The following is a 9,781-nucleotide window of genomic DNA, read 5'->3' as shown; positions in this document are numbered from 1 at the left end:
TTATACAGCAGGTTCTCATCAGTTATCTATTTTATACATATTAGTGTATACATGTCAATCCCAATTTCCCAATTCATCCCACCACCACCACCCCACCAACAGATTTTTTTATTTATAAAAGTAATATATATACCCATAAAAAGAAATGAAGTACTTATACATGCTACAGCCTGGATGAAGCTAGCTAAGAAGGGGCTAAGAAGGCAGCACAAAGTGTCACATATTGTAGGATTCCATTTATATGAAATGTCCAGAAGAGGCAGATTCATAAGAGACAGAATGCAGTTTAGTGGGTGCCAGGAGCTGGGGGGAGGGGAGGATGAGAGTAACTGGCATGGAATTTCTTTTGGGGGTGATGAAAATTAGATAGTGGTGATGGTTATATAACTTTGTGACTATACTAAAAACCACAAATTATATGCTTTAAAAGGGTGAATTTTAGGGAATTGCCTGGTGGTCCAGTGGTTAAGGCTCCGCGCTTCCACTGCATGCCACACGGCACAGCCAAAAACAAAAAGGTGAATTTTATGTTAGGTGAACTTTACCTCAATTAAAAAAATATGTAGTCATTGTACAAAATTAAAATATAAGATATATCAAGCAAAATGTGAGAATCCCCCCCTTTTCCACAAGCCTACTCCCCAGTATTTGATGTGTATTCTGCCAAATGCCTGTGTACAGATATAACTTAGACGCGCTTTTTTTTTTAGCATAAATAGGCTCATGCTGTACCTACAGTTCTGCACCTTGTCTTTTTCGCTTGAACAACATCACAAGGTGTCAGCACAACTAGATTTCTCACATGCTGTTTAGCGGCTCCATGGCATTGTAGGGTATGGTTCTGTCCAGTCTCACGTGCACCTTCATGTCCTTAAGCAAGTAATTTCTTAGGCTAAATTTCCAGAAGTGGAACTGCTACGTAAAGGGCATGTACATTTAGAGTTTGGATAAAAATTGCCCTCCAGAAAATTGGTACCAATTTAAAAGTCCACCTGTAGGGATTAAGCTTCCTTGCTCTGCTACTCCAAAGAAGTGCTTTTTAATGAAAAGAGGTGTGGTACCTTTTTTAAAAAAAAAAATAAAACCATACATGCTCTACAGAAAATTCTATGGGGTTTTGATTTTGTTGTAAAGACCAGATAGACTGTATCTCAAAGTGGAATATGAATTATCTTCGGGAAAATGGACACTATATTTCATTTGTGAAAAGATTAAGTCAAAAGGTTTTGTTTTGTATGTATTATTAACAGTAGTAATTGGTGAATCATTTTCCTTCCTTCTGCTTTCTGAACAGTAACAGCTTGCTCGTAGCTGTTCATTGTTGCCAGATGGATCTGCTTCTCTTTGTGTCCAGGGTCAAATATGGCTCAGTTTAGTGTACTTGAAGGGGTTGTGTACTGTTTTGTTGAAGAATTCCTATGACCTTTATCTGTCGTGATGGTTCCTACTCCCCAAATCATGACTCCAACAACTGGTCAATTATGTAAAAATAAGATAGAATCACTTGACCTTTTCAACTAGTTGTTTTGTCCTTGTATGAATAAAATCTAAGACTAACTAGAAAAATTGACTTGATATTTATATCATGCTTTTAGCTTATTTGCTAGAAAATTGTTTTTTTCATTTAAGAATTTCAAGCAACAGTTAGTTACCTGCATGTCTGAAAATAAAGTAAGAAATAAGAGTAAAAATAACATGAATATTTGGTTATCAAGAAAGTTCCTAAATAAAGAATAAATTGAATGTAGTCAGGATGAATTGATGCCGTATGATGCCGTTAGTTTTTTTCTAATTCTCAAAGTCACATTTTGTGCTAACTGGGTATTTATGACATTAGCCAAACAACTATTTTACTTAAAAAGATTTAAGTCAGATGTATAATATTACAAAAATAATTTTTAAGTATTTTACCAATAACCTGACCTTTGGTCATGTTTCCTTCCCCCCCTTTTTTTATATGCTTATAAAATAATTAAGTCTTTAAGGAGGGGTGACAAAACAGGATGACTACACTAGAGAGTTCTTTCTGTAACTTTGAACTGCAGCAATCATGGAGACTGGTGTTACTTTCACTTCAGAGGTTAGCCATACAACTTAACACAAAGGCTTATTTTCAAATGTTCCTGACCCTTAAGCCCAATAGGCTTATGTTCTATATTTAGTATTGATTTAGTATTACCAGGAAGCAATAATTCTTTGGACCCTGGTCTCATATGTTCTTGGTTAGAGAGCAAGCACAAAAGATAAGCAGTGTCTGAAAGTTTGCAGATCAGAGAGCTGGAATTTTGGCATTATCCTCAAATACAACAGTCTTTCCGGACCTCCCTTAGAAGAGTTGTTCTTAAACATTTCAGCTCATCCCATGTGCCCAAACAGCCTAGGGCAGCTATCCAGTATGCTGGGGGTGGGGGTACAGGAAGAGGGGTTAAGGAAAATGTATGTCGCTTAGGGAAAAGACTTGACAGGTTTTCTTTCTCCCTGGGAAAGAGGCAAGGTAGGAGATTTAGGTAGCGTTTACTGCATTTAATAACTGAGGTCACTCCATTCCATGAAACTTGGAAATGCAGCCAACTATTTGTAGGCCACTTCCTAGAAAGATTGACACAAAACATTTAGAACATTCATATCTTTATTCTTTTTTTCCTTTGATGCCCTCCTGGAAACTCTCTTACCTTAATTTCCATGATCTATACCACCCCTTCGAGACCAGTCCTTTCCTGACTCTTTTCCCTACCCTGATCTAAGTGTTCCATGGTGTCCTGGTCTTTGCCCTCTTGTACTGTTCTCGCTTGTCACCACAGTGTACTGCTCCAGCTGTCACCTGTGTGTTCTGCTGATGAGTTCCAGTCCCTACCCACAGTCTGCTCCACCCGCTGAAGCTCCATGCTGAGTCTCAAATGAGACTCTGTGCTATTCTCCTGGACATTTTTACTCAATCTGCTGGCTACTCAAGCATGAGTCTCAAACCAAGTTGTCCTGATAGTGCTACAGTTCATCTACTTTGATTTCCACATCTACTTCCTTAGAATCTGTCATTCTGTCTTTTGGATCCATCCTCTCTATTCTTACTGCTGATTAACTAGTTTGGATTCTACTGGGTTTCGTTTGTATGTTTTTCTTTTTAACTTTTTGCCGAGATTCCTAACTTCTTCCACTCTGTGCCCGTGTTCACCAGACTCTTAGTTCCTTCGTTTTCTTTATTGGGCAGTTTTTGGTCTTGCTTCCTTAACTACTCAGTTTGGATAAGATGGTTAATCACCTCCATTACCCTTTGACACCACTGGCCTCAACTTCCCACTTCTTGTAATTCTCTTCCACCTTTTTGTCTCCCCTCTGCCTAGAGTTCACCCCAGTCTTACATCTGGGGAAGATGACCTGCTAGAGGACATCACAATGCAGACCGATGCCACCAAAATTTTGGTGTTTAGTCTCAAATTCTCCATATCAGTCTGCAATCCTTTTTACTTACGTATGGACTCTAGATTTTGGTGGCCTTGGCTCAGATCCCATGTAACCTTGACTAGGTTGCTGACTCTCTCTGTACCTCCATTATCTCATCTTTTAAATGCAGGTGAAAATACTACTCCATGCATAGACCTGTGAGGATTAAAGGAGGGAACCCAAACTGAAGATCTCCGTCCCCTAATCCACCGTCCCTTGTTCCTGTGCTCCCTTCTAGTTTTACCCTATTTCTTTCCTCTTCTCATATAATTTTCTTGAAAGTCAAGTCCCCACTTGATGTCTCCACTTACATATCTTTATTATCCATTCCTTAGCGCACTGTACTCGCTTCTGTCTATACGTCTCCATTTCTCTCAACTACATTAAAACCACTCGAGCAGAGTTCACCAGTGACTGTTGCTAAAGCCAGCGGGCGCTTTTGAGTTCTTACCTTACTTGACTTCTTGACTCTGTTTAATGTCCCTGACAGTCCAAGCACCATCATATGGTTCTCTGCCAGCCTGCTTTTGCAGATGACCCAAAGATAAGAGTAACTCATAAGGTGACAGGAGCAAGATTGAAAGGGCCTTCCAGTGGTTGGGACTGTACATGGACTATCTACCTAGCCCCTCCCCGCTAGCAGAGATTTAATAGGTAGCTATGCAAAATCACAATCTGGTCTTTCCTTGGCAAAGGACCTACACATACAGAGTGGGGTGAACTGTAGGCACCTGGGAGGTAAAAGGGTAGAAGGGAAAGTTGAGAGAAGGAAGATGTTGAGGCCATGGGTATCAAGAGGTAATGAAGTTGATTAGCCAACTTGCTTGTGAAAAATGCCACGTGGTAAAGGCAACTCAAAGCTTGAAGCACATCAGAAAGCAAAATGCATTTATGTTCATAGATACACATATATAATTCTTGTTTAGTAGAAAAAATCAAAGTTAAGGTATTTGCCTACTTATAAAACCTATGAAAATCACCAGAGGTACAATGGTGAGACAAAAGCTGGGGAACTGTAAAAATTCTAAGCCTGTTATGCAGATAGAATCAGGCAGCAGACACCTGAAAAGGGGCCACACAGGAGCAGAGGGAGGTGGATAAATTAAGAGCTTTATGGTCTGAAGACCTGGGTTTGAGTCCTAGTTTTACCACTAGTAAGTGGTAACTCTGAGCAAGGTAACCTCCCCTTCTCTCAGCCTCAGCCGCACCCCATCTGTCAAAATAGTATCCCTGTTATATATATATATATATATATCCCTTAAACCACTGGGTTGTCTTAAAGAGCAAATAAGATAAAGTTATTTTAAGTGAAATCAGCCGATTCATGGTAGATAACAGTACAGAAAAGTAATAGCTATTCCCTTTCCACACAGTGATCCTTCAGATATAAAAGTGAAGCTATCCCATTACTTTTTAAAGTTTTTAAAAAGTATTTTCACTATTCACAGATGACCTGACGCTCATCGTACCTAATTTAGAAAATACAGATAACTGAAAAAAATTTTTTTAATCCCTCATAATCTTGTGGACCATAGGTCACCATTATATTTTTTGTAAAATCTTCAATGTTTCTATGCATATATGTAATCAGATAAAATGGGCTCATATTATACCTACTGAGTTGTATTCTGCTATTTTCATTTAAAACTTGGAAATTTCTTCACAGGTCAGTAAATACACTCTATCATTCTTACTGGTTGCATAATAGTACATTTTGTGGCTGTATCACAGCTTATTTAACCATTTCCCTATCATCAGACAGTTAAGTTGTTTGCAGGTTTTTTTGTGGCCATTATTTTGCTAGTGCAAACAGTGCTGATCTAATCATGAAGAAACAGCAGAGAACTCCAGATTGAAGAATGTTCTACAGAACAGCTGGCCCATACTCTTCAAAAAAGTCAACGTCTTGAAAAACAAAGGCAGAGGAACTGTTCCAAGTTAAATGTGACCAAAGAGACATGACAACTAAAAGTAACGTGCGATCCTGAGTTGGATCCTGGTTCAGAAAAAGAATTCGTGCTATGAAGGACATTTTGGGGACTTTTAACTAAATGTAAATATGGACTGAATATTAGATGATACTGTATCAATGTTAATTTCCTGTTTGTGATCATTGTTGTTATATAAGAATATCCTTGTTCTTAGAAAATACATACTGAAATGCTTAGGAGTAAAGGTGTGTCATGTCTGCATTTTAACTGGTTCAAAAAACTAATGTGGGTGTGTGTATGTATGTGTATGTATAAAAAGACATAAAGCAAATAGGGTAAAATGTCATAAGTTGGTAAATCTTGGTGAAGGATATACAGGAGTTCTTTGTATTATTCTTGTAACTTATCTGTAATTTTGAATTTTTTTTCTAAGTTAAGTTAAACACACCAGCAGAAACAGCAGCTCTTGTTAAGGGAGCCTGAAGAAGGAAATAGGAGTAAGCCTTGGTGAGCCATCAGGATATTTCACTAGGGAACCACATCTGGAGGAAAGAGTATAAACTGTATTCGGATCAGGTGGCCTAGAGAGGAGCCCTCTCCTTTCCCATGCAGGAATCAGGGAATTGGGAATCAGGGTGATTCCCAACCTTTTCTACTGAAGTACACCCAAAATAGAGGAACTTGGTCTTTTGAGCTGTTTTCACCCTTCAGCTGCCACTGTTATGCTTTGTATCTCATTTCTTCATCTATCTTAGATTCCTTTTTCATTTTGTTGAAGTAACATTTCTTTTTTTCTTACAGGATACAAAGTAACAAATATTTAAAAATAATGCTGAGATGAACATTCTTAAACATATAGCTTTCTGCCCTTGTCTGATTATCTCCTTAAGATAAATTTCTAAACAAATTCCCAAGTCAAAGTTCTGTGCACATTTTTTAAAGTCCATTAATTCATATTACTAAATGCCCTGCAGAAAGTTTTTACTGTGAACACATTAGCCAGTTTCAACAATTATTAACTAACTTCCAATCTTGTTTCATATATACCCCTACCTGTTCCTCTCCCACAGAAATATATATATATTTCTCTAAAAAACAAAGACTTTTAAGAAATAACAATCACAGTACTATTATTGAACCCCTCCAGTGTTTAAGTTTCTCCAGTGGTAAGTGCTAAGTGTTTGTTATTCTCATCTAAATTTCCACAGATTTGAGGAGGGAGAAGCAAACAGAAGTTCTTGAGGTTTTGTTTGAAATCATCTTAAAGGTCATAATTCACTTTATATATAATTATCTCTATATTATATGTTATACAGGTATATATTACAGGCAATTCTGGTAGACTGTATAAAATCAGATGCTTATTAATCTAGTTTAATGCTAATTTAAACTCTCCAAACACACTTTATTAGGATATACGATCAAAATAATACAGACAAAATACAATTGCTAAATAATTATTACAAACATTTGTCGGATAGCATGCCTTTAAAAGTCCACACACAAAGTTGAGTAGAAACAGTTTTATATATTCATGTAAATTGCAGAATTTTACCTGGATTCGGCTAAGCAAATTATTATGAAATAGCTGCCAGTGAAAATGATTTATTTAAAAAGCAGTTGATTAGGCAACAATGAATTTGTTGCCTAGTCAATTGCTTTCTAAATTTCTAATAAATGGTGGAAATTAGGCATAGTCTTAATTATGTAGTAACAAAGTCATTATTAGCATTATTTTTTATCCGTGCTGATACTATTCCTTTAAACTAGTTTCCTGTATTAGGAAGGTGTTTCCAAAGAAAATCCCATGATTCGTCATTTCCACTGGTAGTTATTTCGCATAGCCTGTGGACCAGCTAAAGGGTGAAAACAGCTCAAAAGACCAATTTCCCCTATTTTGGGTGTACTTCAGTAGAAAAGGTTGCGAATCACCCTGATTCCCAATTCCCTGATTCCTGAATGGGAAAGGAGAGGGGTCCTCTCTAGGCCACCTGATCCAAATACAGTTTATACTCTTTCCTCCAGATGTGGTAGTTGCTGTTGGTGCCCTGGCCAGGTCCCTTTACCAGCTGTGCCCCCATCCCACATTAGCTTCGAGTGTACCTTACACCTGGGACCTCTGGTTTCTTGCCCTTGCCTGATGGGAGCCTGGGAGGCTACACTCACCCTCTTCCAAGGTAGTCAATGATTCCAGGATACAAAATCCTTGTCCCCCGGGCCTGAAGGCAGGACTGCTGCAGCGGGTCAGTCCAGGGCTCTGTGTCCTTGCTCACCTCTCTCCCTCTCCTGCTTCGATTCCTCCCTTGTGAGTTTTTCTTTAAGAGCGCCCCCTCCACAAATCAGAGAATTGAAATAACGTATCAGTCAGGGAAAGAGTTATGCTTTTCTTTTCGAAATTTAAGTTTCAGTTGCAAGTCCACTGATAGTGAATTTTTAAGCAAATGTATTCATTCCAAGGGCATTGACACAGCCTGCTAAACTGAGGGTTAGAAGTGGAGCAGAAAAGAAAGAATGGGGCCTTTGTCTATGCCTGTCGGAAAATAGAGCATTAAAAGCAATTCTGATAAGATTCTAAGACAACCGCAACTAGATTTCTCATCAGTTTTACTCAGTCCTGTTTCGATTTCCACTTGGAGTAGTCGTCTACTTTTGTGAAGTCATCTGCCTCTGCACCAAAATAGTCCTGGGAATCCTGAGTCTTAGGTGCACTGGAACAGTCTGTCAGTTTTATGCACCTGGTAGCAGTATCAGCTTACACTGAAAAGCCTGCTTCCTTCCTCCCGAGGCTCTGAGACTGTTCTTTACCATTCCTTCCAGAAGACTCTCTAGCCCAGAGCTGTCCTACAGAACTTTCTACAGTGGTAGAAATGTTCTGTGTCTGGCCGCTGAACATTTGAAATGTGGCTAAGTAGGACTGAGGAACCAAGTGTTTTACTTTATTTAATTTTAATTCACTTAAACTTAGATTTAAATAGCCACGTGTGGTTAGTGGCTGCTCTATCAGATGGCACAGCTCTATCGAATTTATAGCAGGGCCCTTTAAGTAAGTGTGAAGGGAGAGCAGAAACCAAGTGCTGAAAGATGGAATGGTTCTGTTTCATTTTTTAGAGTAACCAAAAGTATCAGAATGGAGGGAAATGGAATGCCTTATTAGAGAATTGTACGCAAGTGAATGGACCTACTTGTAACTTTTTATTAACTTAGTGTATGATAACCCTGAGGCAAAAACATATTATGAACAGAGAAGGCCTTGATAAACCTTCAGGGTGTTAAAATCTGTCCCAGTACAGTGTGTGCTATATAATCACTTTCAAACAACAGAGCTATTTTAAACTCAGCCATAAAATCTTCTTTAGAAGTCAATTTATCTGTCACCTTGTTACTACCCAGCTTGAAAAGGTACCCAATTTCCTATAGTAGTATTTGGCCTATACAAAATTAACCTAAAGTAACCTGAGCTTCTGTCTTTGACTTAAAACTTTCCCTGTGTTGGAAGCCTGAACTATATAAGACAGTTTACTGTTGAGCTCGTTAAAAATATATGAAGCATATCTATTATACCTAATTATTTCTAACACACACCCCTCCATCCTGATACCACGGGTCAGCAGATGAGGGAGTAAGCTTTTGGTGCTAGCAGCCACCTAGGAGGGTGCTAAAGATGGTTTGGTGTAAAATACCCTGTTCATTTTAGTATTCTGAATTTTGGGCCCCGTCCTGGAAAAGAGCAACATTAGAAAGAGATGTCATGTCAGCATACACATAACCTGAGAACCCCAAGAAGCCACAGCCTTAGCTGTATTAATAACCGGAGCAACAGTGCTTTCTGAAAACCACAATAGCAGGTAACATAACCTTAGGGATTTTAACTTCTCTAGAAGTAAGGAACCCTTTATTATTCTTTCTGTCTTATTTGCTGATTTTTCTACAATTGTCTATAGCAGAAACACTCAAATGCAGCACATAAGCATGAAGGTTGGCCTTTTAAGAGTACAGATTTATGTTGGGTGAGGCAACAACTCTGCCTTCATTTAGAAAGTAATTTTTGGGACTTCCCTGGTGGTCCAGTGGTTAAGACTCCATGCTCCCAATGCAGGGGGCCTGGGTTCGATCCCTGGTCAGGGAACTAGATCCCACATGCCACAACTAAAGACCTGGTGCAGCCAAATAAATAAATTTTTTTAAAGTAATTCTTTTATTGCCTCACCTTGAGAACAAACTGTGTACTTAATGTGTAGTCCTTTTTATTTTTGTGAGCTACTAATTCTATTTTATATAAGGTTCCCTTTTCAAAAAAGAATTTAACATACCTCAAAATGTACGTATTTCAATATACAAATTTAAGTATACATACACATACTAAATACTGATAGATGGCATTACATTTTAAACCTTAGTTGTTAAAATAT

The sequence above is a fragment of the Delphinus delphis genome, chromosome X (genome assembly GCF_949987515.2).
Source record: "Delphinus delphis chromosome X, mDelDel1.2, whole genome shotgun sequence".
In the NCBI taxonomy this organism is placed as follows: domain Eukaryota; kingdom Metazoa; phylum Chordata; class Mammalia; order Artiodactyla; family Delphinidae; genus Delphinus; species Delphinus delphis.
This window is presented reverse-complemented; position numbering follows the sequence as displayed.